Source organism: Rhagoletis zephyria, unplaced genomic scaffold, assembly GCF_001687245.7.
Source record: "Rhagoletis zephyria isolate East Lansing unplaced genomic scaffold, Rhagoletis_zephyria_1.1 Rzeph_scaffold_04521, whole genome shotgun sequence".
In the NCBI taxonomy this organism is placed as follows: domain Eukaryota; kingdom Metazoa; phylum Arthropoda; class Insecta; order Diptera; family Tephritidae; genus Rhagoletis; species Rhagoletis zephyria.
This window is the reverse complement of record NW_016161604.1, coordinates 1,730-18,197: the sequence shown is the minus strand read 5'-3', so window position 1 is coordinate 18,197 and position 16,468 is coordinate 1,730.

Below are 16,468 nucleotides of genomic sequence, written 5' to 3'. Positions count from 1 at the left end.
AAATGTCTTAGCAGAGCTGACGGTTGATGAATGTAAGCGCGGCTCTTGTTACTAAGCGCTGTGAAGGCGCTCCCAGCGCGATTAGCGCAAACACTGTGCTAATTTGTTGGTTTTATTTTCTCACAGTTTATTTTAATTATTTGCTTATGACTTAGTTGATTTAGTTTTTGCTTTGTAGTTCTGATCTGCAAAGCGCGGAAAAGTCACGATTTATTTTTATAGAAGAGGTAGTGAACTTTTAATACACGAAAAACAAACACTCATAATTATATATTGAATGAAAGTTCTAATCGCAAACTCATTTCGTATTCATACATACCCTGCAGAAAAATATTATCAATTAGATAAAAAATAACCCAATTGTAGTTACCTTTTTTGCGGGATTTCTAAAAAATATATAACTTGAAGTTAGCTACAAATATCTAACTTGAAACTAGTTGACAAGTAATGCAAGAGTGATGCAGTAGATTGTTTTCTTTAAACTCGTTTCTATTTAAATATCCTTCACTTCACAAATACCTTTTCGAATTGAGGACAAATAAAAGGAAGATCGAAATTTCGTATTATCATTTTGAAGTTATGTCTGACGGAGTTCGAATATGGGACCACCTAAAGCAGAACATGTAAACAAATACGAATATGTAATAAAATAAGTAAAGCAAATAAATAAAAATATACAAAAAAAAGTAATAAAAATAATAATTTTGTTTTTCGTATTGATATTTTATGTCCACGAGTAGTTAGTCACAAGTTAGTTACATCAAATGCAGAGGTAACCACCCTTGACTATTTCGCGGCCATTGCCATAGAAATATAGTTAGATTTCGTCAAAGAAAATATACAGATAATAACTGACTTTTAGCTCCTTCCTAATCAAGTTAAAGTTAGCTTATAGTTAGATACATTTCCTGCAGGGTATGTATTCATGTACACACATTAGTGTGCGCCTTATTTTCACGCCAATTATTTTCAAAATCGGATAACAGAAAGACGTATGTACCTCACGAGCCGAAAAGTTACATACGCTAATCCATTAAGTTTTACTTAAAATAGGAAAAGAGCCTAAATTTGGAAAAAAAGCTTAATTGCTTCATATCACGCAATGCATTTTTGCACGCTGATTTTAAATTGGTAAGTCATGGAGTCTATTCTAAGGTAATTTGTATCGTTTAAGAAACAATAGTGAAGATTATTAACTTTAACGGAGTCCGCGTCCGAATCAAAACACACACACACATACATTTTATTAAGGATTTGATTCGTCGTAAAAATAATTAGTTTATATTATTTAGGATTTAATAAAACTTTAAATTCAGAAATAAATTGTTTTTTTTTTTGGATTTGGGATTTGACTTATTAAAATCACTCAATCCTGAGCCAGACTAATAAATATACATAACTCAGTCTAATACTGTGCTAAACTTTTTTTTATAATAATCTTAATTGACTGCATTTGCGCAAATTTAACTTAAGCAGTTATTAGAAGTGAATTTCCGTTTTAATTTACTAAACTCATTAGTTAATTTTTGCTGCAACTGCTCGTACGAGCCAAAAAACTACGAACTTACTTACAAGTGGCATCTCGCAAAACAAATAAAAATACTTTGATTTTGCTTCACTTCTTCACCTCAATTACGCTGAAAATCACGCGCCGTAAGTTAATTAAACAAAAATTAATAAGTTACAAAAAAAAAAAATGCACAGATTTATGAGCGTCTATTTGCTGCGCACTTTAGCACAATGCTCGCTGAGAGCTACGAGTATGCTTAAAGCGGAAGCGAAATTTTGTTTGCAAACAAAGGACCTAAGAAGGAATGTGTGCGCCAAAATGCTAAAAAGCGCTAAATGACAAGATGTGGCGGAAATGGGAGGATGTTGTAAGCTCATTAGAATGTGACTAAAAAAAAAAACGCGTTGAAGCTGATGATGTAGAGAATTTACATACTACATATATAGAAGAATATGAATATTATAATGAAAATGGCGTTGCCCATAAATTATGCAAAAAAATTAGAAATTAATAGAAGCTAATAGTAGTAAAACTATGCAGCATGAACTATGTATGTAAATATATATATATATACATACTTACATAGTATGCATACTTCTCTTTCCACTGCGACCGTCTAACAAATAAAGTTGTTTACCCACTGACCTAATTTTTAAGTGTAAATATTGAAAAACGCCATTGTAAAGCAAGCGTTTTCAGTTTTTATTCGATCAAGATAAGCCTGAAATATACTACATAAAAGATTTTAGTTCGGCTTTAAGTTAATAGGCATGCCTGATATGCGACAAGTGGGAAATTCTCCCCCCTTCTTTGCTGAACCCATGCTTTTGAGGTTCATAGTGTCTTTGACATCCCTTCAATATTAGCTACGTCAACAAATCTTCATCAGTTGCATGCATACAGTTGGGTCAGAATGTAAATATGTACATTAGACCGTAACACCTTACATGAACACAAAAAAGTTCGGCCTGAGTTTTAAGTATTTTTGCAAAGCAATTTGAAATTTTATTTAATTTTTTTGGCTGTATCTCGGGTCGCCTTTTCGGCAATGAAATATTTATTTTTAATAGTTCAACTGATATAATGAAAATACTACCGTAGCTAAATTTAAATGATTTTTGGTGAGCTTGAATTTATTCACATTAGGGTGGTACATTATGGTGATAAGAACTGAGGTTTGGTGGCTAAGTAATAGAAAGGGGTACTTAAAGTCAATGAACTTTGAGACAAAAATGCCTACTAGAATATTGATGTACCATAATTTTAAGCTCTGATTATAAATGCCGAAAATATGATGATGAAAAATGTAAAAAGGCGACCTATACGTTCAGCCAAAATTTTGTATCTCGAATCGCCTTGCGTACAGATAAGAACATCGATACACCATACTTTAAGAACCGACTATAAATGCCGAAAATATGAAAAAAAATGTAAAAAGGGGAACCGTTCGAAAAGAAAAAAAGTCGAAATAGCATTTCAAAAATACCTTGGATTCGAAGGCTAATAGCGAACTTGTTTTTCTGGTACGGTCTAATGTACATATGTATGCACATAACCACATCTCATGAAAATACTTTGGAAATAACACTTTTAAGGCGACCTAAAATGATAATTGAATGGATGTTGTGATTTTTGGCTAAGAAAAAAAAAAAAATTGGATAGTTGGTTTTTACTTAATTCAATAATTTAATTTCTATCAAATGCAAAAATAGGTTTCTTCAGTTTGTTCCAAAGTTAGAGAATTTTTTCGTTGTTTTTTACTTTTTCTTAGTTTGTAAAATTTTCCTACTATTCATTCCATCCAATTGAATGCCTTTGATACTGGTAATTAATCGTAAATTTTTCATTACTTTTTTAATGGAAAAATTTACAAAATTTTATGCAAATTTAAAATACTGCAAAAGATGATAAGATAATGTTCGTTCTTCGCAAAATTTACGGGAAATTTTGTCAAGATCGTTTGAAATTTTTTAGCAACTTTTCGAAACTTTTTGGTTTTTTTTTTTGAATTTTTTCGGTGTTCTTCTGGTTTTATCGAGGCTTTTGAAGAATTTCTTATGATTATTTTCGTGATTGTTCAGAGTGTTTGCGGTTTTTCAGTTTTTTTCCTAAGGTTACCGGGATTCTTCGTATTAAATTTTTTGGTATTTTCGGAACTTTTTGAGAAATTTTCGGGATATTTTGAGGACTTTTTGGTAGGCATCGGAATCGAAGTACCGTTGCAAAAAGCCTCTATATACCAATTCCTTGTCTCAAAAGGTTCTACATAGCGAATTCTGAATATGTCGGCGGTTAGAGTTCCGTTAGAAAAAACCTATTTATAACCAAGTCCCGGCTGGAAAACCCTGGCAGTCTAAGATAATATTCGCTTTTATAATAAATGTTAACAGCAACTTGGTCGACGAATAATACGGTGCTCGACTGTGGATAAATTCAACTATTTAAGTCTAAGTCTAAGTTAAGACAAAACACGACTACATATTTTTCTATGTGTTCAGGCCTATACAGTGCATGGGGAAGTGCAGATGATTTCGGCCAGTTAGTAACCTCGGAGCAGCCTGACATTTCATCTATACAAAATATTTGAGTCCGTTCTAGCGAAAGGTTATTCAAAGAGCCTGCTTTATCTAAGGTCCTCTAGCGGTCTACTGCACTTATTGCGTTCTGAATGGACCCACTCGGTAACTGCAAGTCTCGACTGATATCGCAAACGTTTCCGGCCCCACAAGGTTAAACCAGGAGCCTTCTTTTATTAGTCAGTTGGCGATATCGTTTCCTTCGACTCCGTTTCCTTCGACTCCGCAGTGATCTGGCACGCAGCACAGAGTTACTAAGTTTCTTGTTACCAACTAAAGTGCGCCTTTCAACCCCTTTTTAAGGTTTAATGAGATCGAGGTTTTTAGCACCGCGGCTTGAAATTCTGCGAGCGATCTGCCCATTGCAATAGAAAGCCTAATGCGGGGCCGATAAACACCGGCGCCTATTCAGTCCGCCATGCTGGGGTCATAGAGAGTAAATTCGTTTACGCTGACTTTTCGATCTAGGACCTTCTTTCACAACCGATTTCTTTTATCATGGCATTGGAAATTCTGCACCATATGCCCGAACAAAGAACTGCAGACTCCTACATTTTTGCAATAACATAAAGATGCACTCCACAGATTTGGAGTAAAGGGCACAACATCGCTACTTCGAGTTTTTGATAAGCTTTGCATAACTTCAAAAGCTGTACTTGTTTAATCTGTTCACAAAATTTTTCCTTCATAGCATTTTCAATGAAGAAATTTTCCCCATTTGTCACCGCTTTTGTCACAACTGCGTACGTTTTGTATATGATTATGCTGATGATGTTGTTAAACTTATGTGAAAAATCAACTCGAACACGTTCAGCCATCAAAAATCGATGCGTTTATACTTATACGTTGTGTTTGCCTTCATCTTACTATGGGCATCTTACTATGGGTACATGCTTGTAAGGGATTAATTTGATAAAGCTTTGTTTTTTCGATTTTTTTTTTATGAAGGTAAGAAACAACACTCGCTCAACAAATTCTTCAAAGTATTGGTAATAGATTATCACACGCTCATTGTTAAGTTGGTCTACTGAACTTGGCCTACTTACTATTAGTACTTTTGTTCGGCTGATGGATTGATTGTTTTATTGACGAAGGACAGATTTAGATGTATTTTTGAATTCAGTTTTTGATTCTAATACTTGTTTGTAAGCTAATAAAAAGGGGTTTTGTGTAGAAATGAAAGTTGTCTAAAGATCGATGAGTATACATTTTTAACCCAAATGGGTTACAAATGCATTAGTTGGTCACAAAATGCCGTAGCATAGAGCTTAGATGAAATCGATAGGATTTTTCTTCGATTTCTAATCTGTCATGTGAGGATTATTCACATAAGTTCCTCTTCCCAGTTTTCAAAAAACGAGAGAGCAAATGACTTTAAGTCGGCGATGGGCACTGCCTTGCCCGCGGGCAAAGCTCTTTTAAACTTTCTATAAACTTTGCAAAGATGCGCGCAGAGTAAAAGCTCTCTCTGCCCGTCGCTACTTTAAGTCATTAGACAGTGCAAATCCTGTCTTGCCTACCTTGATAATGAAAAGTTCTTTAACACGTTGCCAAGTGACCTAAGATGTTTAAGCTCAGAAATCGCCTATGATTGGGACTTCTGAATCATTACTGGGAATACATCGTCCAGACTCGAATATTTTTTAATGGAGAAAAACTTTTAATTGCCCATGCAATAATCTCCCGCATAATAATTTCGTTAACGCTATTTATTTGCAGTGCCGCACTTCCCATCCTGGAAAATGGGTTCGAAGGAGAAGTTCTAGTGTCTCCTTCGTTGCACAGTTAGTCCGTCACGCGTCTTTCTTTTTTCAGGAAAGATCCATTTCTAAGCTCCTGAGAAATAATTCTCGGCATTCGGGAATATCCCTTAGTAGATTCCAAAGGAGATCAGAAATTCGCCCAGGATACATATTTTCCTTTAAGAATCGCGTTTTTATAAATTTTTAAGCTTTACTTTCAGGGCCGCCAGTTACCCGTGTAATAGGTTAAGTTTAAAAGTTTCAAGCCTCTTTCCTAAGTTTTGCGATTTACCTCCATACCCCGGAGAATTTTGCTTCCTAGCGAGGTTGTAGGCAAGGTACATTAAATAAACTTCTTTTTTCTGGCAGCTACCGGCATCAGTATGCATTATTATTCTGAAAAAAAAACAACGCAGTAGGTACTTAGTGGAGAAAAGAGCTTTTCAAAGAAAATACCATCAACAACACAAACGAAATTCGAACGCAAATAGCAATCGAAAAGAGATCAAACCGCCGAATGGAGATGGAGTAGAAAAAGTAGCAGCAAAGCTAACGGCCCACTTGAGATTTGAATTTCGAAATGGGATGTTGGAAAGAGAAATACAAGTGAAGTAAATTTTTGGGCAAATACTTAAGACGCAATGTACTCAACGATGTATGGAAGTATTTTAATTGCATGCTATTTCACTGACTTAAAGCAGAAAATTGTTATTCAATCGCTAGTCGCTTACTGCTTAGGCGGAAGGAATGTCCTTCGAGTGGTTGAGTGAAGCTGCCTAATGAAACGGTTAATGTTTAAGTGGATTGAAAAAGAAGACAGAGATTTAAGCCTCCCATTAAACATATCTGTATGTATGTACATATGTATTCGTCTAAGTATGCCGTAAGCTTAAGTAAGCTTCGATATGAGCATGCGAATAAATTTTACTTCGAACTACAACATACAAGTATAATTGAATGGTGTTACATTACTCTCAAAAAAAGCATATTCTGTGTAACGGTACAATATACTTAGAAATAAAAAGCTGAAAATCCGACCGCCTCAGCTCTAAACGGAAAGCATAATTGCCATTAGCAGCTTCATCCTGATTGCTATCACTTTACGAACATATGGAAATGTGATCAAATTTTCAATATTAAATTGTGACACACACAACCACAGCTAAAAAACGTAGCCTCCTCACCACAATCAGTATTGGCCACCTCAAATTGACCACAATGAAATGTCTGGGGATTTGTGGTTATGGTCAACTGAATTAGTGAGTGAATAAGAAAATGCTTGAAGCCTTTGCCTTGGCAGCTGCCATTAGAAATGTTTATAGGCTGCCTGCCTCTTCATCAGCATATAACAACATATCGCACGTTTGCGGCAAGAGTGTCATAAACCAAAAACTCAAAAGCTCGAGAAAAACGGCTTTAAAGTTTACAGCTTACATAGGCGCCTAAGGCAAAAATAAAGACACATTTTCTAATCAGCTATTGTTAATCGATACAGCTAAGAAAATTTTACAAACCATAAAATACTTAGGAGGTCTTGTGGTAGAGGCACTCAGGATCAGCCTAAATAGCTCAGTCGCTAACGGAGCCCACTGGGAGTTAGGCCGAACCCGTTTGCATGCGATGGCCTTACCCTGAGTACTGCGGTTCTCTGCCCGTGGTCGAAGAACTCTTTCTCTCTGCCAGAGTCAGGCGCATCCACAAAAACGGAGAGATGCGGAAACGGTCTGCGGGCCTGTACAAAAATGCGATTTCCATACTGGTCCCTACTGCTATCTACGTTCATCCCGGAGCGATGCTATGGGCTGTGGACTTCAAGGATATCCCCTCCAGACCTAGAGCAAGGGCATGGATACCAGTCAAACCGTCCGAACCCAACAGGGTGCTCGATATTATAGGGATCTTTAATTCTAAGTTACCTTCACTCAACTGGAATGTAGTATGGCTATGGCACAGCAAAAAAGTGACTCGCCAGGCGATCCTTTTACTGAATAAGGTGCCCTTGCTACTTCTCGAAAAGACTGGAGGCGTCATCAATTACGGTTTTGACTGAGTTACTCTTTGAATTCATACTCAAATCTAACTTAGTTATAAGCAAATGGGGTAGTGAGCCTACCTCCTGGCTATTACCCTCGTCTCAGGTTATGAACAGGAACTTAAGGGTGCTTTATGAGCAGTCCTTCTCTTATCATCGCCACATCAGAAAGGAAATCTAAGAAAAACCGACTGGCGAAAATCCAGGAAAGAACTTGAGGAGCAACTCTCAACAACCACAGCAACTTAGAGGGGCCGCGGTGGGTCTGCTAACCGGCCATTTTGCTATAGGAAGGCACGCCCAGAGGCTGGGAGTCCCACATAATGACTTCTGCAGCAATAAAGAAGAGATAGAAACCTTGTCGCACGAGAAGAGATAGAAACCTTGTTGACGAGAGTTAATGGATTCAGGAATTTTCGAAGACCTAACCGTCGAGGTAGGCATGATGTTTTGAGTAGGAAACGATCAGCGTGGTATCGAAACGGGCCCAATATCTTAGCGCCTAGGTGTGCTAGTGGCGTCACTGGAAGCCACTTCAACCTAATATAACCTAACCTATAAAATAAAAGTCGGCGGTCATTTTTGTATACTTAACTCAAAATATTTAAATTTGTTTGATGATAACACTCTTGCAGCAAAGGTACGATATGTACTTCTTCTTCTAAGTATTCCTCCAACGACTATTTGGCTACTGCAACGTTGCGCCAATGATTTTCCATTTAATCGTATTTTTTGTTGTTCCTGTTATTGCATTGTTGTATTGCATAATTATGATTACTTGCAAAGCCGCACAAGCGTTCTACTTCGGGCTTCTGTTTTCATGCTTAGCGAAAGCTGTATATATACATATTTGTATGTATGTAATTAGTGCAGTGTGACAACTGACATGCCTATCGTCAATGGGGAATTTGCATAGTCCCAACGCCGGTCAATTGCTGTTTGTAGTAGTGTAAGTTTTTTTTTGGTATTAAAGTGCGGGTGAATTTGTGCAGTTTGTCTGCTTTGGTCTTGAATTTGATGATCAAATCTCATCAATGCTGCATAACTCTTTTTCTCCTATTGCAGCTGCGGTATGCGCTGGTCTTATGAATATGAATAGCTTAGGCACAAAACAACAACAACAACAAAAAAATACACTAAGTGAGTCCTTGACCATGAATTGTCTGTCTGTGGCGGTGTTGCGTAAAATTAACTGGTCGTTGAAATGAGTTAATTCAACATTATTAAAGTTAACGATGCAATTTTATGGAATTGCGCTGAATAACTGATGATTAGGGCAGTGAGAGCGATAAAAGAATTAGCAACGTAAAAGCAAATATACATAGTTTTTGAAAAAAAGAAAACAAGTCAAAAACACAAAAAAGAGAAAGGCCCGTAAGTAATTTCAACAGATCTCTTGGGCTTGTCGGCAATGTTAAAACTTTAAGTGTAGTCACATGAGCTGAACTGTGTGCCAGAGAAGTTTACGGCTGTTATGGTGGTGATAAGTGTAACAAACTCAGCTGAAATATCGAATAATAATCCATACTGGTTCAGGCCCATAAGTTTGTTATCATTTCTGTTCAATGAGTGGAACTAAAGCTCTCCATTACCAGACATGAGTAAACTAAAGGAAAAGGTATTGAGGTTTGCTCTCCATAGTCATGGATGTTTGGTTGTAATAATTGGTCAAGTGTCTTTAGTCTCACTCTCAAAAGGACCAGGCACTCGCAGAGAAGGTATTCAACTGTCTTCTTTAAGCCTGGGTCCTTGCAGGTGCGGCAGAACCTAGGTAGGAAAATAATTTCTACTTTGCTTTTGAGTGATAAATTCCGGTAATAGTGCTTGCCGAAATTTTATACGTGGAAACAAGACCATCGGCTAAGCTTATAATATCGAAAACGAATAGTATTCGATATGGTGTCACAGCGCTTTTATTGTTGACCGATTTGTGGTGGTTCTGCTCTTCAACCGTTTCAAGCTAAACTAAAAATTTTCGCTATACAAACAATTTTTACTATTAAACGCTATTTTGGAGACGGGAAGCAGACCGGTTACTTCCTAGTATATAGAAGAATTATTCGCTTAAAGTAATAAGATTGGGCTATTTAATGTGGGCTTGGTCCTCTACTGCTGATCCTCAGTGTAGACAGCAAAGAATTGGCGGAATGAGATCTCTGACGCTCATTTATGATGCTACAGTAGAATTTTATAAGAAACATTTCAGACCTGCTATGATTTCGATATGCCATTTTTTTAGTATAAAACTATCAACATTAATTAGATTTTTCATGGTCATAAATAGTCAAGGTCGCCGAAGTTTTCTAAACGTGCCTATTTCTTTACAACTAAAATGTTTTTTTTTTTTTGTGTACAAAAAGGAAGACAAATGAGTGTCATCCCTATTAACCGCAACGCTGATTGCAGCAATGCTCCCTGAAGGAAAATTAAATTTAAATATAAAGGGTAAGCAGATGCCCGCACTACAAAAGCATTCGCGGGAAATTAGAAAATTAAAAGCTGAAAAAAAGTGTCTGAATAGAATAGCGCAAATGCTAAAATAGAAATAAAAATAAAACTTTGCATAAATTCAACACTTCTCACAACTATTTCGCAGGCTGTGTTTAACAAAAGGAGTACAGAAAAAACCAGCAGTATATATGGTTGCATTAAGCAATACCTTCGGTACAAAAGAAGCAGACCAAAAATTTAAAAATAAAAAATAAAACAATAATACAAAAAAATTAAATGAAAGTGAAAATGTAATTGGTAGTGATTCGGTGTAGTTTAGCGGTACGCGACCAAGCAGCTTTTGTTTCACACAACTGACCCAAGTAGCAGCTTTTCACCTTTTGATAGCATTTGTGTGAAAACAATAAAATAAAATCTTGATAAAGCAACGTAAAATTTGGTACAAAAAATTCAAATAAAAGTGTTAAAAGGTGCAAGTCTGTGGCAGACAGGCTTTTGCTTTTATATGTATGTATGTGTGTATATGTATGTATTTAATTTTTTCTTCATCAAAAGTGGCGTAGAAATTAAGCAAGTCACAGTAATAGCTTATATTTAGGGCCGGTTGTTCAATGTCTGGTTATCACTACCACTACACTATCGACGATTTCGACATCATGCATGTAACATGTGATCGATAAAGCAGTAGTTGTGCTTAACCGGAGCTTCTACCTCCGATTTGTGCTAATCAGACATTGAACAACCGGCCCTTAGTATGCTTATTTTAATTGCTTCACGTCGCTCATACAACCTGGTGGCTGTCAATCAATTGTTCCGAGTATCAAGGCACTTACATATATACGTGAATAAAAATTTACGCGCTCTATGAGAGGTACTATCTTTTCTCGTATCCACCTCTTGTTTTCTTTTTTTTGTATTCATTTAAAGGAAATGCTCTTCAACTGGCTATATTGTCTTTGCATTTTTTGTTTCCTTTGCTGACCGCTCGCCATAACAGTACGTCAAGTATACGCACTGTTGCACAGGCATTCAATTGTCGGTAAAGCCGCAAAAGTTTAAAGAAAGTTAATGAATGCGGTTGCCATTTAAATTTACTGCTTTTCTTGTGTTGTTGTACGCTCTTTGACTTTGTTTTTAAAATTGCTGAAAATTATCAAAATGTAATTTACGTGTGATTTCTATTGGCTTCACGGTGTGGGCGGCATTCATTGTACATACGAACGTACATATGTAAGTGCGTAATTAATATTGCCGAGTCATAGCTTTTCGCTGATTACGTATGTAGATAATTATGCAGGCAAGTAAGTAAATTTTGATATAAAATTTGCTAAAAATGTCCTTTTTGCACGAATGTGTATAAACTATTCGTGGTACGCCGCTAAAAATTGAGAATTTTACCACACATTTTGAAAATTTTATTTGAATGTCGGTTGCAGAGCTTTTATGATCTGCTATTTAAAAATAGTGGTTGCAACAATTAATAGCTTTTAGTTAGAAAATTGCAGGGTAACAAATTATCTACATAGGTAAATATTGTGTCACTTTTAGAAAAAATTATCTCTATTGAAAATCAATTTTAAATAATGAAGTATTTATGCATGTATCGCCAGCTTAGAGTGAAAAGTGGCTAATGGTGTTTTTTTTTTTTTAATTTTATAGGAGAGGAAAAAATTTTTATATGTAGCCATTTTTTACAAGTATTTGTCAAAACTTTGAAGTCAACATGTTGAGCGTTTAAAGCAAAGCAACACTCTAGACGAATATGAATAATTCGATGTTGATTAAAAATTCCGTATTGTTTTGGTCTAGTCGCACTCTCAGTACCTCTTTTCGAGTAAAAAAGATTTACCTTTCATTGAATATTAACGGTAAGCTATAACATGAGTTTTTACAAAAAGTGGACTCAGCTACTTTTCACTCTATGCTGGCGACATGAGCTTTTGCGATTTCTCGGTTGGCTTCATAATTTCGTCGGTGTAGAACTTTTGTGGTTTATTGGCGAAAAACTTGCCAAAGGGACTTACAACGGCTCTTCGATCGACCAATTTTTTTTTTTTACCACCATTTATTTCCATTACTAATAAATTTATCCCACACAAGGGTCAAAAAGGCCTACTCAGGTGAGATATAGTTGTTTAAGATGTTCCACAAAAATGTTCGGCATTCAATTTTACTATAGCCTCCTAAAGAAAAGATGAATGGCAAATTTAATTCTAAACGAGAGCTTTCAAATTATTAAGATCAACTTCAGACGAGATTAGGAAAACTTAAAAACACTGCAAAAAAATTGTTACGTTTGGGGACAAAGCGGCAGGTGGTCCAATATTCAACAGATGTTCCTCATATTTTTGCAAAATCGCATTTGTGTCCTGTTTATTTGTCCCATTCTTGGAAGGTTTGCTTTTATGTAGTTTTAATAAGAGATTTTCTCATTACAAAAAAACAGCCGCTTTCTATTTCTATGCCTTTTACAGAAGTCTTGAACGAGCTAATAACTTGAGGCCATTCCTTGTTTCTTTCAAAAAGCTTCAAAGCCTTCTTTTCTGTTCAGTCTCCGATTTACAATTTTAAAATATTCCTGCGCGTATATTTCAACAAGTTTTTGCACAGAAATTGTACAATCTTTTATGATGTGTAAACTGCCAATTTGACTTGGTGCCAACCATGGAGAAAAATTTCCACAAACACACACTCAACTTTTGAATGAAAACACTTGCACTTGCATTTAATGCATTTTATGACACTGCCAATCTTCAGCAACTACAAATGTATTGTATTTAAATATGTACATATACTGTCCCACATTGAGTGGCAATACATTTTTATTGATATCATTTAAGCAACACTTCAATTTCCTTTTTGAAATCTTATTGGCATGGTTTCTGAGCCAAATTGCAAATGTGAATTTTTCCAAGTGATTTTATTTTTTATTTTTTGCTTACTAGTGTGTAATGAATACTATCTAAGTTGTAAGAAATTATCATACGAGTACATTTTTTCTGAATGCTTACAGTTATTGCGCTAATTCACTTCACTGAAAATTTTGTTGCAACTACTTGTAAAAGTTTCAGAAATAAAATACATATAAATTTGTTGCGCTGACATTTTTTTTAAGTGAGTGGCCGAGCTTCTTCACTGATTTTTATTATTAAATTGATGTTGTCATACAAATGGAACTACCGACTTTTTCAGTTTATCTTTTATAAAGTGGCGAAAGGAAAAAAATTTTATCAATAAAAAGATTGTTTTAATATTGTAATTAAAAACAAATACTTTTATTGCACAGTCAAAATATAATGTTTATCTATGAAAAAACTTTTTTTTCACTTCTTGACAGAACGAGAATTGGTATTAAATATAATGCATTACCCTGGAAATTATGTCTGTATTTATGGAACTACCGACACGTGCCAACTATCGATATGTTTACTTTGGTTGAATAAGATTGTGAAGAGAAGTTGTATGTGAAGTACTTATATCGGTGCCAGAATTTTCAGGTATTTAGTGAGTATGCAACTTTTAAAATGAACGACTTGCTAAGACTACACTTTCCTTTACATCAGGTGAGAAAGGTCGCAAAAGAGCTAATAACTATTCCACATACGCCTGACATGGTCCCGCAATGTCTCGATTTTTTTTATGAAAATATAGCTTTCTATCTACAAAAAGAAAAACATTTACATCGAAATTTCAAACTTTGTGTAATATTTATAAAAAATCTGCGAATTTTAACAAATCTTAATCAAAATTTTAAATTTTTTTATTAGATGTTTTGAATTTTTTTTTTTTTGAATTTTACTAATAAAGTGCATATTTAAAGTAGCTAGGACTCACTTTGAATTTTTGGGCTTTTTTTGTCCGGGCATTTTCTTCCATACAAAGTATGTTGGCAACCTTTTTTTGTATAGAGAAAATTGCCAAAAATCAGTCTTAGCTACTCAAAATTTTCACTTTATTATACTTAAATGGAATAAGTTACAAAACTGCATACTCAAAATGTTTATAAGAAATCTAATTAAAAGCTCGAAATTTTGATGCAACTTTGTCGAATTTTGCTAATTTATTTTTTGCCTTACAAAATTGGCAATGTAGAAACTTTAATTATTTTGCTGATCGTAGAGGTCACCTTTATATATTTTTTGCCAAATCTTCGGCATTTATGGTCGCATCTCAAAATATGATATATCGATGTTTTTCCTCCCATTTTGAAGCTACAAAGTTCATTAACATCAAACACTCCGTCCTAGTAGTTACCCACAAAGTCTCAGTCCTTATCAGCCTAATGTAAGTACATAAATAAAACCTCTCCAAAAATCATTAAACTTTTGCTAAGTAAGTCTTTTTTAACCAACTTCCAAAAAAGGTGGAGGTTATCAGTTCGTCGGAATATTTTTATTTTTAAGTATGTTACCGCATAACGTTGGACCAAGTCAACCGATTTCGATAATTCTCAGGTGTTCCCATACTAATCTGGTTTAGATCCGATCGTTGGATCATGAAAAAATTAACGGTACTCCTAATTTTTTTATGAGAATTGAAGTCGATTTTCTTTTTTCCTTAAAAATTACTTGTGTTATTTATTATTCTAGTAATACAATTTATATACAAAAATTTTATTTCCGACTTTAGGTTTCACCGAAAATCGTAAATTGGCGAAAGGTTCGGCCAAAATTTAATTTTATTTTTCAAAATTGCCTTGCGAATTTTGTGTACCTTTTTTTAACACACTTTTTTCTTTTTGCTTTTTTAACCATTATTTTTTATAAACTCCCTTTTTATACATATATATTACGCAAATTTTCCATTTTCTATATTTCTTTAAAATATTTATGTAACACGTTTGTGATCGTTTTTTAAACGATATAATTTCGAGAATTTTCTTAAATGTTTTTTTGCCCGTAGCAAAACTTGCTTCACCTTTTATTTGTTATTTTAATGTACATTTTTTTACAGTCTTTAATTTAATATTTAGTTTTTCTCAGGACCGAAAATAACAATTGAATACCAAAAATTTTTATTTTTAGATAATATAAAATCGGTATTTGTTTATTTTTATTTATTCTACAGAGTATAATCGTTAAATTTTTTCGATAACAAATAATCAGTATTTTAGGTTAAAATTTTTTTGATTAGAAATAATTTGTTCATTTTTATTTTTCATACAAGAATAATTGTTAAACTTTTGCGATAACAAATACTTAGTCAGTATTTTAGGCTTTTATTTTTTCGATCAAAAGTAATTGTTATTTTTGTATTAATTTTTTCATAATTTTTAACCGTTATAATGGAGACCCGGTTTTATGCCAGTTTAAAATCTTTATGAACTAAAAACTTAATCTGAAAATAACGGTTAAGGTATGGAAAAAATAAAAATCAAAAATTTATTGAAAAAAATAACAATCCAAAAATACACTAAAATCGCACAAAAAACAGAGGTAATTTAAATTTAATTACTGATCTGTATACCGTTTTTCTAGATCAGGTAATTTTCCGGAGATAATTTTCATATTAAGTTTGCGAATGAAAAAAATATATAAAATTTTAAAATGAAAAATGTTACTTATACGCCGTGTCATGTACGAGTACGTACGTGTTCGCCCGTGTTAGATATGGCGTATGAGTAACATTATTTCCTGCATCTATTTCAAACAAAATATTATTGCATATTTTCATTTGACCATTCAAAAGCTGTTTACTCATCTATCGATTTTCATCGTTAGTAGCAGGCTTTATTTAATACAAATGAAGAAAAACCGTTAACTTTTGAATACTTTCTTTTTATTGGTTTTAAGCGTATTTATTATTTTTATTTAAGTAATTTTTATCCAAAGCGATTTTTGCACATAATTTTTTTCAAAATAGCGCTGGTGCAAAATTTCTCTATTTTCAACTATATGTTTGACCAATCGGACTAAGGACCAAAAATATATTTTTTTTTGGAATTTTTCTGCACTTAAATTTTTAAATGTTACACTTCACTTTAAAATTGGTACTTCTCAGTATCCTTTCACTGCTTAAAATCCTTAATCGGCTTACCGAAAAATTTAACGACAGAACGCGCCAAACGCGCAACACCGACTGAAGCGTAATGCAACAAAGGGCGCGCTTTTTACTTGGCCAAAGGAACTGCTAACACAAGTACAAAACAGAAAAGAGG